The 21,317-nt window shown below is 41.6% G+C and overlaps 1 long non-coding RNA gene across 1 annotated transcript in view; it reads right to left on the bottom strand.

Moving 5' to 3' along the window:
• Positions 1-21,317, bottom strand: part of LOC127665037 (uncharacterized) — a 152,501-nt gene that overhangs the window by 110,993 nt on the left and 20,191 nt on the right. Inside the window, exon 2 of the long non-coding RNA XR_007973303.1 lies at positions 1,038-1,128. This is a non-coding gene — a long non-coding RNA (uncharacterized LOC127665037). The remainder of the gene's footprint in view (positions 1-1,037; positions 1,129-21,317) is intronic.

Raw genomic sequence — 21,317 nt, forward strand, 5'->3', positions numbered from 1 at the left:
TCGATAAAGTATGGCAGTGACAGATCATTGAATTTTTAAATAAATTATCAATATTTCACATCATCAATATCATAGTTCACTCTGGCTCACATACATTCTGACAGTAGTTCAGTTTAGTATTATTATTGTTGCTATTATTATTATTATTATTAAATTTTTTATAAAATATATCTCTATTATGATTCGGTAGGACTTTTTGTGTTTCTCTTTTGGCTTTTGTTTTATTTTCCTGGCAATAGTTTTTTTTTTTTTTTTTTAATAAGGAAGGGGGATGCTGATAGCTAAATCTGGACACCATCCACAGCTCAGCCCAACAGTACCCCAACCTACAGGGTATTTATTTATTGTCATCTGTATCAGATAGGAACTAAGAATAAAGTCGCTAGGAGCTGCTCTATGACAGAAATGGATCTGTGAAGACCTACAGCCTTGACATTAAATCTTTACTTCAGAAACGCCAAACAGCAGAGGCTGCTGTCCTCTTTATTTTGAGCGTGGTTTTGCAAAGCCCATGTTAGAGATGTGTGCATGAGCAGTCTGTGAAACAAGCAGAGATTGTTATAAACTCATATTGTCAATAATCAAATGATACCAGACATTTCATTAACCCTGAGTCAAGCATTACTAGTGTCATTTAGCCATCTTTGAAGTTATTCTGCAACAGAACATTTCTATCTTGCAATGTGTTTTCCCTTAAATTAAAAAGGAGAAAAAAATTCAGCACATCGCTATAATCATTTAGCACTTGATAGTTTTCACAGAAGCAGAAGAGAGCATGCTCAAGAGCTGCCCTGACATTGCATGGATGTGATCCGAAGGCTCTAACAGAGCTTCAGTACTGACTTACTAAAGACCAGCAAATTTCAATAGAAAGGTCTTGGAAGTATTAAATGCCCTTGCCCGACAAAAAAGTCAGACCTTTAGAAGTCTTTGAGCCCAGTTTTGAAATATTTTCTTTCCAAAGTGCCATTATGCAATAAATTATCTAGTTTCAAGCTATGTTTCATTGGCCTGCTCAGATTCTCTGATCTGCTTACCTACTTCCTGCTGCTGCAGCTGGGCAATTGTTCCAGGTGTGCTGGTTTTCTGTTGTCTCCTTCCATTTGTCTGAAGCATTCACTATGGAGGCTAGATGATGGAAATCAGAAACGTAAAGTTAACTTGCCACCTAGGCCAGGTCTCCTGAGATTTGGCCCTGGAAAAGGGGCCAGTGGAGAAATTAGTTGCATAACAGGTGAATTCTAAAACTCAGAGCCTGTGACTTTCAGAGACAGTTAACCAGTTTTCACATTGAATAAGCCAGTTCCTTAAGCCAAATTAGATATCTGTGTATCATTATAACTGTTAGACCTAGGGCCATCTATGTTAGTGGAAGATGGAAAATGGGAAAGAGGAAAGCAATGAACTCCACTTCCTCCACTCCTTCTTTGGTTAACTGGTCCAAGATTTGATGCTTCAGTGCAGCCCACACAAAGCTTCTTTCTTCCTTTCACAAGGCAATAGTGAGGTGATTTGGCTACAAAGTCCCTTCTCTTCCTTTTGTTTCACTGTTGTCACATGAGTCTTTAAGTCTTCCCTCAGGTTATCCATAAAACCCGTCCTTCAAAATTTGAACATGGAGGAGCTCTAGAAATCAGGTCAGCACACAAGGATGTGGAATAGAATGGCCTATTTATCTAAGCCACATCCCTTCTACCTCTTAATATTCCCTGTGTCCAGATAGAATTTAATTCTGGCCTGTTTTCAAACTCTTCAGACTTTTCACAAGTGAATTAATCCAGTCTGATGACTTCAAGAGATATCCATTTAGTAATAGTTAGAAAATGTTATCTCTTGCCCCTGTGTTTCTCCTGATTATGAACTCACACAATCAAATAGTTTAAAAACAAATACAACTTGTACTGGATTCATCATCTTCTCTACGTTCCCAGTCCCAGTCCTCCCATCATATGCTTCGACACAGCAAAACATAGTGTGTGTATGTGTGTGTGTGTTATGTGTATATATTTGCACATGAGTACACATGTGTGTTCAAGTTGGCGCATTCATGTGGGTATGCATGTATGGAAGCCAAAGTCTGATGGTGAATGCTTTCCTCAATCAATTTCTACAGTTATATGTTGAGGCAAGGATCTCTACAATTTCTACAGTTATATGTTGAGGCAAGGATCTCTACAATTTCTACAGTTATATGTTGAGGCAAGGGTCTCTACAATTTCTACAGTTATATGTTGAGGCAAGGATCTCTACAATTTCTACAGTTATATGTTGAGGCAAGGGTCTCTACAATTTCTACAGTTATATGTTGAGGCAAGGATCTCTACAATTTCTACAGTTATATGTTGAGGCAAGGATCTCTCACATGAACTTGACAGTTGGGCTAGTCTTATTATCCAGTTTGCTCTAGAGATGTTCTGCTTCCTGAGTTCTGAGATGACAAGTGGGTAGCCATGCCTGGTTTTGACATAGGTACTGAAAATCCAAGCTCTGGTTCTCACTCCTATCCAGATACCTCACCCACAGAGCCATGTCTCCATACCTGGGATCATCTTTACTCCATACCATCTCCACCTTGCACTGATATCTGAGCATCAAATCTTGTCTATTCTGTCTTATAAAAACATTTTCTTCATCTTCCTGGCTTTTATCCAATATCCACTCTTGTTTGAGATGCCATGTTTCTTTGCTTTTTATAATCCCTTTATAACACTCTCAAATCTCCTCTCCATGTTACAGCCAGCATGATCTTGGTGAACTGCAGAGCTATTCTTAAAGGCTGGGATGAACCTCGGTAGTAGAGACCATGCGTAACATGTGTAAGTCCCTGGGATCCATCCCCAATACAACACAAACAACAAACAAAACAACCCAAAACAAACAAAAACTGTATTTTATTAGATTATTATTTATTATTATTTTAGAGTTTTTCATTAATTTAAAAACATCAAAATCCCCCCATTGCTTGTAGGGAAGAGTCCCATTTGTCAAGTAGAAATGGTAAGAGCTTCCATGATCTGGCCCTTGCTAAGCTCACCAGCCATCATTGTCTGAATCTTCTATCACAGTTCTCATGAAGAAGGCAGGACCTGCTCTCTCCTCTATAAGCCTTCACACAGGAAGTTTCTACTACCAAGAATACCTTTTTTCATGTCTACTCTGCCGGGTTCACTCTTTCTTATCTTTAATTTACATGTCTTTCATCCCGAAGATTTCTTGGGTTCTGATGACCAGGGATGATGTAGCCAGTGCTGATGGCTTTTTCCCCTCTGGACCCCTCTCTCCTATTGCTGTAATTGCTTGTCTAATTTTGATTTCACACCTCATATCCTTTATAATGTCATTGTCTTACTGCTGCCTGCTCCATACAGGGTTCAGGACCTATCAAACGGAAGACACTCATACAATCTTGATGAGTGATGACCATCATATTAAAGAAGACAGAATAGCTCCCAGACCAGGAGAATTTCACCATGAGATGACTAAATGTATTGGTATGTCTAAATAAAGAATGCATCAGTCATTAAATCAGTTTGAAAATTCAGAGTAAAATGAGTCATTGAAAGTCAGTGAAGTAAAGCTGAATGCCCATCTAAGCCCACCCCAATGATGTGGTCATCATTGGTCATTAATGAGAGCACCCCTGTGTGAAACCAAGACATCCAACTCTTCCAGCCAGATGCCATTAGTTCCCATTTTAAACCCATATTCATGGAGTCACTATATGATTCTCATTGAGCTCATCATGAACGTGTATATCTAGGGAGGTGTGCAGACTCAGAGATTCCAGCTTCTGTGTCAGTGATTCATTACAGTCACTTAATTGGATTGCTTTTATGGAAGCAATGGAAGATACTGACTGAATGACCAGGATGAGATATCATCCACACATGATGTAGACACTTCATAGCACACATAGGGCATTTTTATACCATGTCGTGCCCACTCTTGGTGAGAGTTACAATAACTTACTCAACAATTCTGAGAAATGTCTAAGCCACACTCACCAGAAGAACATGGGAATATTTTATTTTTTAAGAAACCAATTCAAAGCTGGGTGGTGGTGCCACATGCCTTTAATCCCAGCACTTAGGAAGCAGAGGCAGGCAGAGTTCTGAGTTCGAGGCCAGCCTGGTCTACAGAGTGAGTTCCAGGACAGCCAGAGCTATACAGAGAAACCCTGTCTGGGGAGGGGGGAGGAAAGATCATGAGGAAGAGAGGAAGATAAACTCTTGGTTTATCTGTTGCTATGTGGAAGGCTTTGGTTACATATAAAGCCTCAGCAAACAGAAATTTATTTCTAAATAAAATAATGATCTTCTTTTACTAGTGGAATTAAAAAGAAGCAGAAAACTATAAGGGCCCTTGATCCCCATCCCCAAAATGTCTCATATTATATACTTTGATAAGTAAAATATAGTTTAATACATTTCCATGTATTCAAGAAAATGCTCATAATTTCATAGTATTTTTACAAAATAAAGTGACCAGCATCTAGGTAATAAATGTACTGATGCAAAGTAGAAAAGGTACAACTCATGCAGACATTTTGTAGAAATGTGTATCATACCTCATGCAGACACTTCTGCAGCATGTAAAAATGGCAGCAATTAATGTTCTGACTCGTACAGGAAGGTACCATTCCTAATTTAGAGCTTTGTCCTTTAAAAACCAAAAAGGACATGAGATAATTGGAAGCAGTCTTGAAACAGGGCTACTAATGAGTTTCCTTAGAGTGGGTGCTGGTCTATGGCCTTGTTTCTGTCTTTTATCAGAGAAGGGGCACACTTTAATTTTATGCAAAGTATGAACATATTCAACTTACACTGATGCCTGCCATTTCTCCAGTGACTCAAGCAAAACATGAGTTTTCTATAACTAAAGTACACAGGGGAAATTATAATGAAAAATCTGCCAAGGTCTTTACACCCTTTGATAGCAAACCTAATCACACCCAGATGGAGACAGAGGAGAGATGGGTGAAAGAGAATGATCTGGAGAGGTGCTCAGTGATCAAGAGCACTTGCTGCAGAGGACCTGGGTTTGGTTTCCAGCACCAAAACAGTGGCTATCAACTACCTGTGACTCCAGTTCCATGAAACTCAAGGCTCTTTTCCTGAACTCAGACACCAGGTACATACCTGCAGAGAAAACATTCATACACATGAAATACATCTTTCATTAAGAAAAAAGAACAAACATCTAAGCATAAAAAAGAAGTTGATGGCATCTGTCAATTTCTTGACATTTATTTAGTAAATAAAAAAAAAAAACAGTACCTCAGCTTTTGAAAGGACACAGTGGGATGAAGATGTTTTATTTGTTAATATGCTTGTTGGTATAAATACAACTAAAGATTATACTACAAAACTCTGAGACAGCAAGAAAAACAGTTCATCCTTTATGTTACTTGGATTGGTTTGTTTTGCTTTTAGATAGTCTCACTATGTAGTTCTGACTGTCTTGGAATTCACTTTATAGACTAGGCCGGCCTCAGACTCATAGAGATTCACCTGATGCTGCCTCCTAAGTGCTGAGATTAAAGGCAGGTACCACTTAGCCATTAATTCAGCTTTTAATCAAATATGAGAAGAGAGTCACTTGAACCAAGCACAAGATTGCAACTCCTTTTAATTTTCCTGTGCTGTTTTTAATATGACATTTTTATTAACCAAATATGTTCTTTGATATTTTACACATGTATATAATTCGCTCCTAACTACGCTCACTCCCCACACACACACACACACATCCTCTTCTATCTCATTTGCATTCCCCCATCTCCTTCCAAAAACCCTTTTCCACTATGGTGATAGAATGAGAATGGCTTCCATAGGCTTGTATATTTGGTTGCTTGGTTCCCAGTTACTAGAACTGTTTGGGAAGGATTAGGTATAATTTTGTTGGAGTGGGTGTGGCTTTGTTGGAGAAGATGATCACTGGGGATGGGCCTTCAGCTTTCAAAGGCCTATGCCATGCCCAGTCTTAGTCTGCCTCCTATAATTTATGGATAAATGTGAGCTCTCACCTACTGATCCAGTGCCTGCTGCCAAGCTTCCCACCATCATGAGCATGGACTAACCTTCTGAAACTGGAAGCAAGTCCCCATTAAGTGTTTCCATTTATAGGTTGGCTTGGTCATACTGTTCTATCACAGCAATAGAAAAGTAACAAAGACTTTGTTACTGAATTTTCCTTTTGTTTTGTGGCTCACTGAGTTGAAACAGGGTCAGTTTGGTTACCACTGGTGGGCTCACCAGTGGACATGCAACTGAAGACATTTATTCCCCTTATCCTTGAATCTACAAGTAGCCACTTGTAGGGAATTCAGCAGAAGAGTAGAGACCCATGAATCCCTTCTCTATCCATGATTAGTTACTGATAGGCCAGTGTAGCCATCCACAGCTATTAACTGTCATATTAACAGTTAACATATTAACATATTAACACTATCTCTGTCATATCCAGAAGATATAGCATTTCACAGCCCTTTCCTCTGTTTTCTGGTTCTTACAAACTTTCCAACTTCTCTCCTCCAATGTCCTTCAAAATTTAGTGGAATGTTATAAATGTCTTATTAGGGTAAGTATTTGAACATCTCTTATTCTCAGCACCTTGAGCTGCTATAAATCTACATTCACTGCAAAGAAAGGCTTCCTTTTTTGACTAAGACTGAGAATAGCATCTGTCTTTGAGTATAAACATATATATTTGAGAATAATTCGACTCTGTCAGTTTAGCTAACAACAATCCAAGTTTACTCCAAGGGGCTAAGACTTCCTCATCCATGTGGAAGATGGATCCAGGCATGGATCCCCTCCTGTAGATTGAACCTCAAATACAATCATAAGGTAGTTGGTTGCATTCCTCATCAGTCATGCCACTATTACAGAGGTAGGCCCATCTTGCTTGGCAAGTTGGTATTGCAGTTCATAGATCTACATATCTATGATAATATTATTGGTGTTTTTTTGTACTCTAGCAGCTTGCATAGCATTTTCCAGTACCATGAAAGCTAGCCAGCAAGGAGGAAGCTTCTATTTCAGACAAATTTGATTTTGCTATGTCTTAAAATCAATATCAATCAAAATCAAAATGAATGTCTTCAGTAACAGGATCTTATTGTCTAGTTCTAGTATACAATCAAGAAGAGCAGCAAGAGCTCATGTTGTTGGGGGCAGGGCACTCTGGGTGCTCCTTAATTAATAACTCATATGGACTAATCCCATACCTGGCACTGGATTTCTGTTTAGTCAGCCATAGTCTGGGAGCAACATTTTCTAGCCGTATAGAGTATCTCTTAATTCTTGTTGCTCCTGATCTAGCCCATCTTCCCCTTCCTCCTACTTTCACCTTCCTCTGGGTTCCCCCATTCTATTTTCATTTTATCTATGCCTGACTATCCCTCTTTCTTCAGGTGTCCCTCCGAATGGCCCCTTTCTAGTCCTTCCTGTCTTTGTTCATTTTATGCTGCTAAAGTCAAATGTCTTAAATGGTTATATTATAATTAATATAAATGTATTCATCACAGTTTTAGAGGCTACAAGGTACAAGATCGAGGTACCAGGAAAGGTTCAGTGTCTGGTGAAGGCCTGGTTTCTGTTTCCCAGATGATACCTCAAATGTGTATCCTCACATGGTGGAAAGGTCAATGGCCAAAGAACCTGGCTATCTCCAGTCCTCTGGTAAAACTGTAAATGCAGTCATTAGAGTTTCATCTCTCTTGACATCGACACCTGTGTTTCAGTTCCTGTTTTCCAATGCCTCATCAAGGCGCCATGACCAAAGACAATGTGCCAAAGTGGCAGTTTATTTTGGCTTACAGATGCAGAGGGATAAGAGTCCATCATAGTGGAGAGGCAAAACAGCAAGCTACAGGGATGGCAGCGGGAAGCTGAGGGATCTCCACCACAAACATAACGCAGAAAGGGTAAACTGGAAGTGGCAAAGACTTTAAATTGTCAAAGCCTATCCCCAATGGCATACTTCCCCCAGCAAGGCTACACATCCCATAACATCTCCAAACAGCCCCAATAACTGCCAATCAACTGTTCAAATGCCTGCGCATATGGGGGACATTTCTCACACAAACTACCATAACCTCTTAAACTTCTTTTGTTAATTATTTACCTTTGCACATGTTTGAGTGAGACTATATGCACCATACATGTACATCAGCCCTCGGAGGCTAGAAGAGGATGTTGAATCTCTTGGAACTAGAGTTTCAGGCAGTTGTGAACCACCATGTGGGGGCTGGGAACCGACTCCAAGTACTCTACAAAAGCAGGGAGTGCCCATAACTGTTTAGCCACCTCTTCAACCGCGAAACTCCTAATAATAAATTTGATAGTTTAGATATTAAATGTTTTTCATTGTCAAGACCAGTTGGTCTTGTGGTCCTGCTTGGGAAGATTGAGGGAACTTCGGGAGATCATGCCTCACTGGAGGAAGTGAATCATGATGGGCAGGCTTTGAGGTTTGACAGTCTTAGCCTCATTTCTTGTTGCCTCTCCTCTTCCTGACTATGGTGCTTTGAGTGTGAATTGCCTCCTGTAGGCTCGCTTGTTTGAATGCTTGGTTGTAGTCGGTACAACTGTTTGAGGACTAGAAGGTGTGGTCTTGTTGGAGGATATGTGACACCTTGTGGAGGGTGGGCTTTGAGGTTTCAAAAGCCCATATACAATTACCAGTTACCTTTCTCTGCTGTATACTTGTGGATCAAGATGTAAACTCTCCACTACCATTCCAGCACCATGCCTGTCTACCTGCTGCCATGCTGCCTGCCATGGTGGCCATGGACTCTACTACCCTCTGGAACCATGATCCCCAAATTAAATGCTTTCTTTTTGAAAGTTGCCTTGGGCACTGTGCCTCTTCACAGTAGTAGGAAACTAACTAAGATGACTGTAGATGCAAAGTGACCAGATGCTCTTGCCTTCTTCTCCCAAGCCTTTCCCACCATGACATATTGTACTCCTTTGAACCGCAAGGCCAAATAAGGCCTTCTCCCCTTAAGTTGATTCTTGTCAGACATCGTACCACAGCGACAAGAGAAGTAACAAATTAAGGAAATTAGAAGATTCAGTATATGAATTTCAGAGAGGTATTCAAACTACAGTGCCACCTGACCCAACCCTCATCCTCATTCTTTGGACAAGCTATGGTACCAACACTCATTTATTTAGGTTGATAGATGTCTGCCAAACATATCTGCAATTACCTCTCAACTCTGCTTGCTTGAACATAGAACTAGTAACTCCCATGAAAGATTTGAGGGCGTTAAAGATGGAAGGAATCAAATACAAATTTCATTTTGCAGGTGAAAGCACAGGAATCCAGAAAGGACCTGAAGGGTACCCCTTGTTACACAGAAGCTTAGCAGGTGTGTGACACTAAGGGCTCAAACTCCCACAGCCAATTCTTCTCCAAGCACAAGCTCCTCTGCCCCTCATGTGTAGCATGGGAATAATACCAGATGTCTCCATTCTTTGACAACCTTTGCTGATCATCAAATGAATGATTACAAAGCCAGATGGCCTTGACCAGCTAATTTTCAACCTTTAAAATAGGGTTGAACTTATGTTCTGTAAGTTCACTTCCACTTCTAAATTAATCTGAAATGATGGTGATCCTCCCAGCTGAGAAAAAGCCTCTATTTCCTCCTTCCTTTATCTCCTGCTTAATGAAATTTAAATTGTATTTATATATTGGAGGAGGCTTCTGGTTTGCTGAGTGACATAATCATTTCCATCACCTCAGCTCATCAGTAACTCCTGCTCCTTGGGTGGACGCTGCCACGAGTTGAGGAAGAGTCATTTTTAGCTCTGCCTTTGAACTCAATAAGATATAACATTCCCCTGGGAACTCTCCCCTAGATGCCCATCCAGAAAGTCAGAACCAGGGCAGAGATGAAGACGTGGGGCAGACTTGAATGCCAAGTAACAGTTGAATGTCACTTTCTCTGGAGATGTTTCAGAACTTGCTACTTAAGCTTATCTTCCTCTGAATTGAACTCTCCATTGCTGATGTCCTGGCCGCTGATAAGAGGGGAGACTTGTGCTCCATCCCTCTGTTGAAGTTTCGGAGTGGGTTGAGTTTATCATACTGAGGAGATCAGAAGAGTCATATAGCTCCTTTATCACATGGCTCAAGACAGAAAAGGTCAGAAGCAACTGTCGAGAAGTTTCCAACAGAAGCTAAAGCACAGTAATTAAACTAAACACACAGTGGATGCGATCCCACTGGTCACCAGTGACTACTCTTCTGCACATCACTTTTACCCATCACTAAACATGCTTTGTAAGCCCCAAATGGCATTCTACAGATGGATAACCCATCATTTATTAAAGTAACATTTTATTGATTGATTGAAACTTTCATTTATACAAGTTATTTTATTTATACAATTTATTTTGGTCATATCCATCCTCTATCACCTCGTTCCAACTCTCCTTAGTGTTCCCCACCTCCCTTCCACCCCCAACTTTGTCTTCTTCTTTTGTTATTAATATCAATCCCCTGATTGATGCTCAGGGGATGCAAATGGTGCTGCCCATTTGCAGAGGGTATGAGGTCATTGTCTGGGATGAAACAGAACAAGTGGCCATATTACCCCAGAAAGCATGAATCTCCCTCCAGAACAGTGCCCATGCCAAGGCTCCTCACTCGCACTGAGATTCCGACTCTCTTGGCGCTGTGTTCGTTTGTTCGGTCACCCTGGGTGCGGAGCAGCCATATTGTGTCTGGAAGTCAGTGTTCCACGCTCCCTGCTCCTCTCCCCATCTGTCAGCTTTTACATTTTTACCGCCAACTCTTCCGCAACACAGTTCCCTGAGCCTCGGAACAGGAGGGATACATGTAGGAGATTCACCCACAACTGAGCACTCACAGTTGCTCATACTTGACATCTTGACCAAACATTTAGTCTCCGCATTAACCATTATTTGCCTCAAAAAGAAGCTTTTCTGACAAAAGGTGCTGGCATCATTAATCTATACAACCTGTCTATTTAACCTTCCCCTCACCGTGAAATGCAAATTGTTTCTGGTTTTGACCCCATAAAAAATTCCATTCCATATATATATGGATATAGATAGATAGATAGATAGATAGATATACCTATTTCCTGTTTCCTAACAAGAATTTTCTTGAAGAAGAATGATTAAATCAACTGCAAGAACGTAAGTAAGGCATTAGCATGTCAAATGTTTACTCTGAGTGCTTTTACCGCTTTATACTCCCCAACACAGATGAGGATTCTAACTTCTAATAACAATTATCACAATTTTAACAGCAGGACATTTGGTATGAGACTGATATTATGTTCAACATTTTAGGATCATTATTTCATTTAATCCTCTTTAAGATCCTGGGAGGTGGTTACTTACATGATCTGCATTTTCAACTGAGAAAAACAATCTTATAGAAATTAAATGGTATGCCAACATCCCTTGGCAGAAAGGAAACAATAAATGAGACCATTTGGCCAAACAAGTACCCTGTGGAGATAGATCAGTGGGGACGGCTTTTGAGGGATATAACCTGGCCTTGTTTCCTGTCCAGATCTGATTACTGACCTACCATGCCTGAGGGACTTCCACCTCACACAACTACCAAGAAGAGTGGGTAGAAAAGGAGTTAGAATTGAGGGGAACTGTTTCTGCACCTTAGTAGCTATGCATTCTGATGGTCAGAGTGTTCCTTTGTTGTTAAACATGCTTTAAACTGCAGTCAGGGTGTCCCCACCATATCAGAAACTACGTTATCAGGGCATCTTCCCACCTGTGCACACGATAAAGGACTTCGTCCTCAACAGACATGACCTTGCTATATCACTTGTATTATAGTCTTGACAACCCCCTCCCTACCTTTTGTGGACTTTTCTATAGGATCATGGGAGAAATACCCAAAAAGAGAAATCTTTAGGAGGGGATCACCATACCCTATGAATATGCCACAGACCTCATAAATGTTCATTAAATCTTCTTTGAAATCTACAGCATTGAACCCATGGAGCTGATCCCCTCTTTGGGACTCCTCCTACAGCCTTCTTCTGTAGTATATGCTTTACTTGGTTTTGTTAAATAAACTTCTGCTCGAGCAATAGCCCTGGACTGAATTCTTGCCTTCAAAAAGATAAGAACCGAGAGACTCCCAAACACCAGTACAGAAGAACTGCTTAGCCACCACCATTCCCTGACATATGGACTGAAAATTATGAAATCATGAGCCAGAAACAAAACAAAACAACCCTTTCTCCCTTAAGTTGTGTCTGTCTGGTGTTTTGTCATAATGATCATAAAAAGTAACAAATACCCTAACCAGTGTGTGGAAAGAGAAAAAGAAAAAAGAAAAGGAAAGAAGGAAGAGAAAAGAAAAGAAAAGAAAAGAAAAGAAAAGAAAAGAAAGAAGGGAGAGAGGAAAGGGGAGGAAAGGGGGAGGGGAGAAATGGGTAACAAACATTTTTCAGGTTAGCCTTGACAGAATCACTTTTTAAAAAAAACCGGTATGGTATGGCACCGAGAACAGAGCGCTGAGCAAGCCTTTCCCAGTTGGTGAGCAGTGACAGAACACCCGGCAGGAGAGCAGCTTGTTTTTGTGCTGGGGGGGGGGGGGAGGGGGGTCAGCTGTTACCTTGCTTCAGGGTGTAGGGTGGATAATTCCACGCTGAGAAGCTTAATTTAGGATAAGCGAGGCCACATACCCACACAGACAGGCAGTGCAGGGCTCCAGGCAGCTGGCTCCAGAGCTGCATACTGTGGCGCGGTGTGGCTGCAAGATTGATCCCCGCTTAGTGGAGGCCACATCCATGGGCAGAGACGCTGCTGAGCGGAAGCCTGCAGAGTAACAGAGAGCCGATTTCCTCATTCGGTTTTGAAGTTCAAAATTTAGATATAGGATGTAAGGAAAATTCATCAGCCTCCCCCAGCAGCCGCTCTGCTTTTTGTTTGTTTTGGCTAAGTGACAGAGAAAGAGTACATTCCCTGCTTCAGCCACTGAGACCCAAATGTTTGATGCCCTCCCCCCCGCCCCCTCCCCCAAACACTCGAGAGCATGCACGTGGCAAGCCACGCTGATCCTTAAACAATTAACCCTTCTGTGTTGCTGACTTCAAGCCCCACTTCCAGCTTATCAGCAGTCACAGTCTGCAGAGAATGCTCTGGGAAAGCAGCAGAAACTGTTGAGATCTCAATTTTAGGCTTTGATGGGCCCCCTGGTGGCAGCTTCACCTGATTATAAGGTGCCATTCACCAGAGCCAGGTGGCAGATAAAACACTAATGTGGGGTCCTTCGTGGGTCTCTAATGGAATCGTGTCGCGGTGAGTTTTAGTTTAGATTACTCTATATCCACTCTTAAATCATAGAAAATTGTTTTGTGTGTCTGCTTTAATCAAATTCCAAAGGGAATGTCATTGACAGGCACATTATGAGTAAAGGAATGTGTAGTTCGGTTCTTTCAAAGGCTTTATAACTAAACGAAAGGCACAGCCAGTTAGGATGCTCTTGAAGGAGCTGGAGAAAATAGTTTATAGGAGGATGCACCAAAGAACTTGACTGAGAGAATGGCGAGAGTTGTTTCTATCCCTTGACCTCCATGGCCCTGCAGGGAAGGAATCATGACTTCCCAGAAAAGCAATCCTAGCCTGAGCACCTAGTGTTTCTACTGTTCTTATCCAGGGCCTGGGGTCTGGGAGCTGACCAGAGACTCGGGGGTGGACCAGTGAATGCCCTGCTCAGCCCTGGCTCTGGAGTTGACCTGAATAAACCCAGATAACCACTTCATTTGCCCTAAAGGGATCAAGGCAGGCCTTCCCAGATAGTCTCTGGATGCTGTCACCCAGAAATAAAATGATTCCTTGAGGACCATGAGTCAAGGCAGCTGAGGATAGCCAGGCTCTTTTTTTCCAGAAACCAGATATGGTGTGTAATTAGGATTCCAAAAAGGAGACGAATCTAATACAGTGATTCAAATTTACAGTGATCCCATTTACGTCTCTCTGAAGAAAAGGCTACTGTTCCTACATTAATATCCACTTTATCCTGCAAATAATTTGTTGGGAAATATGATTCTTAAAAAGCATAATCAATTCACGTTATCAGTTTCTTATATGAGCCCCAGCTACTTATTATTTTTAAAACAAATCACTTTTCTCATCAGAAGAGAGAATTGCTATAGGTTTTGATAAATTGTTCGATAATTGCTTGGAAATTATAAATATATCTGAATTTAATTATGGAAATCTTTATCCAAAATTATATCAAGTATGAATACTGTGACTAAATTCTAATTACCGAGAGAAGATAATTACATGCAAAACAAATAGAGCTAATCAAAATCATTAGCAGAACTTGTTAATCAATCACTTAAACCCCGTTTTGCCATCCAGAAAGTGTAAAAGTATACGGAGCAAGGGAGAAGGACTTTAATTAGAAGGACACCTCTGAGGATCCCAGAGAGTGATAAAGGGGTGACAATTTCCATGGCAGAATATTTGCCAAAGAGAAATTAGCGATGAACCCTGTTGCTGGCATACTAATTTCCAAAACGCCATAAACAAAGCAGTCATTTCCTGATGTTTCTCCAGCAAAGTCGACCTATTTATAGCTCCAACTGCCACCACACCAACCAAGTAGCTGAGACAGAGAAATAGGATCTAAAATACTTTTGCACTATTTCCTTTCCTTGGAGGAAATGGATTTGAGTATTAAAAGTCAGCTCTTCAGATAGTTCCTTATTGACCCCTTCCCAGTAAACTTGAGATACATGCACACGCGCTTGCGAACACACACACACACACACACACACACACACACACACACACACACTGTGTGGGCACAGAAAGAAACTACAGCTCAAGGTAGTTTTTTTTTTTTTTAATTATTATTATATTTGCTTTTCTTGACTGGAACTTAGCCCTATTTAGGCTGTTTTTGACAAGTGAAATGTTGTGAGGAAAGTAAACAAAACACAAGTGTGCATGTGTGCATTCCACAAGTAAAGAATGAACACTGAAGCACACAGTCATGGTAACTGAGAGGAACAGGAACAAGCAGAAGAAAGCTAGGAGAAAATTCAGCTGCAGCCCTGAAATTTTGTCATGGAGAAAAGCACCCAGGGACAATCTCCCAAGGGAAACAGTTAACCCCATGGGATAGACACTAGTGGAAACCCAGGAAGTTCACCGAGGTAGGTTAAGGATTCCTGTTTCCTAGATATGAAGATGACTTTTTAAATGTGGCTTACAATGGCACCACTCAGGAGACTGGGTCAGCAGGATTGTGATACCAAGTCTGTCTCAAAAGAAAGCAAGCAACCAAAGACCTCTGAATATACTGTGCTGGGTTAATGGTAAGATTAGAAGACAGCAAGGAGATGGAGAATTAGCGGTCTCACCAGGACTGGGTGGGGAGAGGCTGGTCTTCCTGCACCTGCAGAACTTTAAGTCTCCCCTGCCTGCTAGAGCAAGGAGCGCCCCCTGCAGGTATCAAAAGAAGCCAAATAGTCAACCCCACTGCACCTGGCAGACCAATCTAGGAAACCCCTCCTGTCTGCCAGTACAACTTCAAAACCTGCCAGCTAAAGTGGAAGAAATGTTCGTTCAACAAGGCACTGAGCATCCTGACACTGTCTGAACAGCCAGACAGTCATAAACACTGCCTAGTTTCCCAAAGATCAGGCAGATCTCAAACTGAAGGCAGATTACAATTAATAAAAAGCAACACACGAGACAGATGTTGGAATTGCTGGTACATATTTAAAGGGATGTACCACCACACCTGGCTATTGGCACATATTTGAAACAGCCAAAATAGAAGTGCTTCAAATGAGTGATTTTAAAAACCTAAATACAATTAAAAATGGAGAAAGCTTGAGCAAGAAAAACAAAGATCAACTTAAAAAATGCCACTGGAAAATAAATACAGATAGTCAAATGAAAAGTCTAGACCTGAAAAATTGTAACAAGTGAACTAAAAACCCTAAGCTAGGCTGACTCGTCAGCAAGGGGAGGGACAGACAATCAGCAAACGAGGAGACAGAAGTGTAGACACCGGCCAGTCTGTAGAACATGGCCGATAAATGAAACCCTGGAAATCAGGAGAACTAGAGGAGTCCTGGCATCAGCATTCCAGAGGAAGAGAAGGATGGTGGGGCTCAAAGAGGGAGTGGGGGAAGAATTTAGTAGGCCATAGAAAGTTCAGATCTGAGAAACCGAGTAGACCAGAACATAGCATAATTATCTGCAAAGTTCTGAAAATTAGTCTTGAAAGCATGAGAGAGAGAGAGAGAGAGAGAGAGAGAGAGAGAGAGAGAGAGAAGGAGGAGGAGGAGGAGGAGAAGGAAGAGGAGGAGGAGGAGGAGGAGAAGGAGAAGGAGAAGAGAGACAGACAGTGACAGAAAGAGAGGAGACAGAGAGAGACAGAGAGAAGAGAGACAGAGGCTGAGAGAATATTTCTTACTAAACTGATAAGCACGTGAGTGCTAAGTCCTGGCAGCTCAAGTAGTAATTGCCCCTCAACCTTTAGTACCTGATTTTTTTCTTAAAGATCCTGAGGCTCAGGATCATCAGAGAAGAGGGAGAAGAAAGATTGTGAGACCTAAGGGAATGGATGTATAGCCAAACAGTATTTGCTGGCCATGAATGAAAGCATAGGACACAAACTCACTGCAGCAGGGACTGCATGCACAAGACCTGCACATGATACACCCAGTCAAAACCCCAAAATGGATGGGGGAGGGCCTGAGGATGGGGCGGCTCATGACATCCCATCAGATGCCAAGGGGCTTCTGACAACTGACACTGCTGCAGGAAGAACCCATTTGCTTCAGGGATGTGGAGCTCTGAGAGTCCGCTCATGCTCAGGTGGATGGTCCCACACCTGTGCACAATACAGGCACCAGGAAATGGACTCAGTGGATGCTGGGATAGATGGATCAAAGGAGGGATGAGTGGGTGAGAGGGAAGAAAGGAGAGAGCGAGAGAAAGGGAAGGAGGGAGAGAGACAGGGGGAAGAGGAGAAAGCGATTGGAGGTAGCAGAAAGATTGAGGAGGTGAATTTGCTCCAAATACATTAAATGTGTATATAAATTAAATATTTAAAGGACACCACTAGGGTTCCTAACCTGACTCACTCTTCACAAGATCATCCACCTTAGGAGTCCATAGTCAGCTAGGCAATCAGATAAAATAATGCCAGTTAAAGTATTGATCCCTTACTCTGGCTTTCTCTGTGATTCTCCCAGACACCTTAGTGCATCAAAAAAAGACTGGCAAAAGCTCCACTAGAGGAGAGGAAGGAGCAAACTGTATTTGAGAACTGGGAGGTGGGATGCTTCTACTACCCAGAAGCCACACTACCTAGCTAGCTGCTCACAAAGCAATGGCTCAGAATTTGACTTCAGGGAGGATGACCTTACCTCTGAGAGAGAACTTCTGGGTAAAGTCCAATTTGCTGGAAGATACTTTGAATTTAATATTATTATCGTACAAATATTATTAAATCAGCTTGAGCTAAGAACCAGAACATTTTTATCTGTCATTATCTCGAGCCATTTGTATAATGTGAATCATCCATCTCTTTCACTGAAGTCCGATTATGTTACAAATAATTCTACCCCCTGAATCTTAGTCCACCTGGACTAGAACTCGGGTTCTGCAGAATTTCTCCAGTATAATAATTTCTTTATTGGCTGATGTCACTATCACTTGCTATATAAGCAGCAGAATTAATATAAAATCATTACTTAGATTTGAGGAAAATGTGAACATAACACACAGGGCAGGAACAATCAATGACAGCATAGGTGTGGGTCTATTACTTTACTTAATGTATAAAATACTGGGGGCAGGGCATGGGTCTTAGAGCCCTACTTCAAAACTGAAGGAAAAATAATTCAGACTCAGAGAGATTATACAGCTTGGTGAAGGCCAAACCAGCTAAGTAGTAGAACTAAGATTTACATTCAGATCTTTCTGTCATCAGAATCTATAAACTTCTCTTTTATATCCCATCCCACAAGCAATTGGAGGCTAGAAGAACTAAATAGGAACAGAAATCAGTCACTTTGGTTTTAAAAACTGCAAAGTGTTTCCAAAATAATACTGCCCACGAGACAGAGAAAGATGGAACCCAGGGATGTCTTTGAGACATGCGTGAAGAAACCTCAGGTGACTATGTGGAAGTTCTGTCTGCAAACAAGGCAGATGAGAGCTGTGTGCTTCTGAAAGCCTTATCTACTTCCGCCTGCTATTATAAGGCCCCTGAAAATCATCCACGTGGAAGGAGTCACTTCTCCCTGGTCCCGGGGCCTCACATCAGTCAAACCCAAGAATTATAATGAGTATCAAAAGCAGCATATGCATAGCTCTGTAGTGAGGATGCTAAATTCTTTATCATTTTTTCTGAACAAGGACAAACGTGGGACAATTGTGGGTTCGTAACACTCTGCTTGGTGGGAGAAGAACTACCAGCTAGACGTTTTTCTTGGACAACTTCCTGGGTACTCCCAATGCAAAGAAGAAAGAAAGGAAAAGAAGAAGAAAAAGAAAGCAGATGAGGCCAGCAATCATTTGGCTTTGTCCATGGCCACACAATTTTCTGCATGCACCAGCCATTCTTCATCTTGTATCTATCTCATTCACTGGGCATCAAAGAAAAAAATATAACTTCAGACAGTGTTTTCCCTGTGTGTTTAGTTGCATGGCATCCACAGATAAGAATCTCCTTATTCTTAAACAATGCGCCATTTTCATCATTAAGAAAAGACAATAAAGCTTAATAGCAAAAAACCATATGCCCAAAACCACAATTTGTGTCTTTTCTCACCAAGTCTGAGCAGATGGCCACAGACCTACTAAGATGATTCAAACTGACTGCATGATTCTGAGTCATTGCCTAAGATGAGCAGAAGGGGCTACAGCTCATCAGTTTAAGATCCAGATCATCTCCTGGGCCCTCGAAGGTCCCAGACATGATTTCTAGGGGTCTATTGTACATGGGATCAAAACTGGAGACCAGGATACAGGTTCGGTAAGTGAAGACTATTCATTGCTTGGCAACAAGAAAGGAAGGATGGTATTGGCAAAGTTATCCCATATATCCTGCTTTCCGGCTGCCCTCTGGACGTGTGTTTGTTGAAAACCCAAGGCATCCATGCTCTGCCTAGGTGAGAGTGACGCAGGATGCGGAAATGCAGGGGAAATATGGTCTTCACCTTAGCAGAGAACACAGCAGGGTTTCTTCTACATATCTGCTCTAGCACCTTTGACATGTGAGAACTCTAGTTAAGTATCCAGGTGGCTTGACTGTTAAGTGGCATGCCTCTGCACTGAAATAAAGTAGGACATGGCCACAGGTCACCTGCATGATGCCTTTTGGGCATCAGGGGATAATACCACCAAGTGGGAATCTCAGCAGACAAGTTGAGGTCTCTGTGTGGAACCTGGGAGGTGTGTGTGTGTGAAAATAGAAACCCACAGTGCTTCCACTGAGGGCTTCTGAGGTATTTAAGGAGCGCGTCAAACAGAGAAATTAGGGATCCTACAAGAGTTTGTCTGAGCAGAGGAGAGAAATATCACTGGACACTGCTGTCATCGCTTTGATCGTAACCACTGGGTTGCCTAGGAAACCTAGATTACAGCCTGCTGCGCTGAAGCCTGAGATAATGGGAAGATTCGGTTCCAAGCAGACCTCGAAGAAAGGGGCAGAGTGTAGACAGCACAGAGGTGATGAAGTCCAATGTTATTTACCCCAGTACCCTTTCAACGTGAAGCATACAATTAAAAGAAGCGATAAAATTAAACAGTTCTTTGTGGTTTTCTCTCCTCAAGTAAAAAGAAATGTATCCCCCCCTTAGAGGCTCTGCTGACTTCAAATCTAAAAATGTTACATACTTTCTTCTTTAAAAGACACTATGGGTCTTCGACTTTCTGACTGACACTCAAAAGGTCAACAAAATTAATATACAACCTTAGGTGTGCACACTTCCACCGTCCTCACTGACACCTCTGGCACCACTACCATGTGTCTAACTACACGGATCTCGGTTCTTTCGCTTCTCTTCCCCTCTCCATCCCAGACTCTCGATCTCTCTGTCCTCACTCGCTCTTCCTTTTTCAGTACTAGGATCAGAGGCCAGAGTCCTGCACATGAGCTGAATTACACCTTCTTTTATGACACTCTCCTCCACCCTCTGCAGTTTTCAGTGAACAACCATTCTACAGGTCAACAATAATAAGTTAGTTCCTGTAACTGGTGGCCTTGGTTGTCAGCTTGGCAATATCTGGCATCCCCTAAGACCCTAGTAGCTGTGCATGCCTGTGAAGGATTTGATGGTATCATTTAAGGTGAGGTGACCCACCTTAAATCTGGACCACACCCTCTGGTGACAGCCCACATAAAAGGACATGAAAGAAAGAACTTTGGCTTCTTGCCTATCTGTCCTCATTCTTGTGGGCAAGTTCATCTATTCTGTTGCTGAGACTTTTCTCCACTGGCATTAGAACCACTTCATTGGGATTCCAACATAGACGGAAGATGAGATGCTCTCTAGGAATCTTCTGGTACTCCAGCACCAGATTGGAGTGCTAAGATATACAGTCTTGTGGCCTAAAAAGTCCTTGGCCTTTCTGTATGGAGACAACCATTGCTAAGCTACTTGGATATAGCCTATAAAGTACTCTAATAATAGATAGATAGATAGATAGATAGATAGATAGATAGATAGATAGATAGATATCTTTTTCAATCTAGAGAACCCTGACTAATACAGTTTTCAATGGAATACTCCCCTTCTTCTAATAAATAAAATCTATAGATATAGGATCAATAAGACCACAGGAAAATTCAATGATATACAAAGAGCAGTACTTAAAAGATGCGTCGCTAACTCCAGTGAAGCACCAACAAAACCAGAATATTGTAATGAAACAAGAATAGCCAATTTTCAAACTAAACTGGAAAATATAAGAGCGGAACCAAAAAAAGCTTCAGGCAAAAGAAACTAGAGAGGGGACAGATCACAGCTCAGTCATCTATAAAAACTGAGTTCAGTCTCTAGAACAGATGGTCAAAAAAAGACTTAAACCTTCTTAGATAGCAAAAATAGTCAGTGAAGATAGACCCTGTAAATATGTGTTTTGGGTATTTTCTAGCTGCCACAAACAACAACGGCAAAAAGAAAAAAAATTGACAAAAGCAATTTAGGAGAGGAAGAGTGCATTTCAACTCTGTTCAAGTGTTCACAGCGGGAAGGGCCTGGCAGAAGGGGTGCAAGGTGGCTTGTTACATTGCATCCTCTGTCAGAAAGCAGGGAGTGCTGA

This window comes from Apodemus sylvaticus, chromosome 14 (assembly GCF_947179515.1).
Source record: "Apodemus sylvaticus chromosome 14, mApoSyl1.1, whole genome shotgun sequence".
Lineage (NCBI taxonomy): Eukaryota > Metazoa > Chordata > Mammalia > Rodentia > Muridae > Apodemus > Apodemus sylvaticus.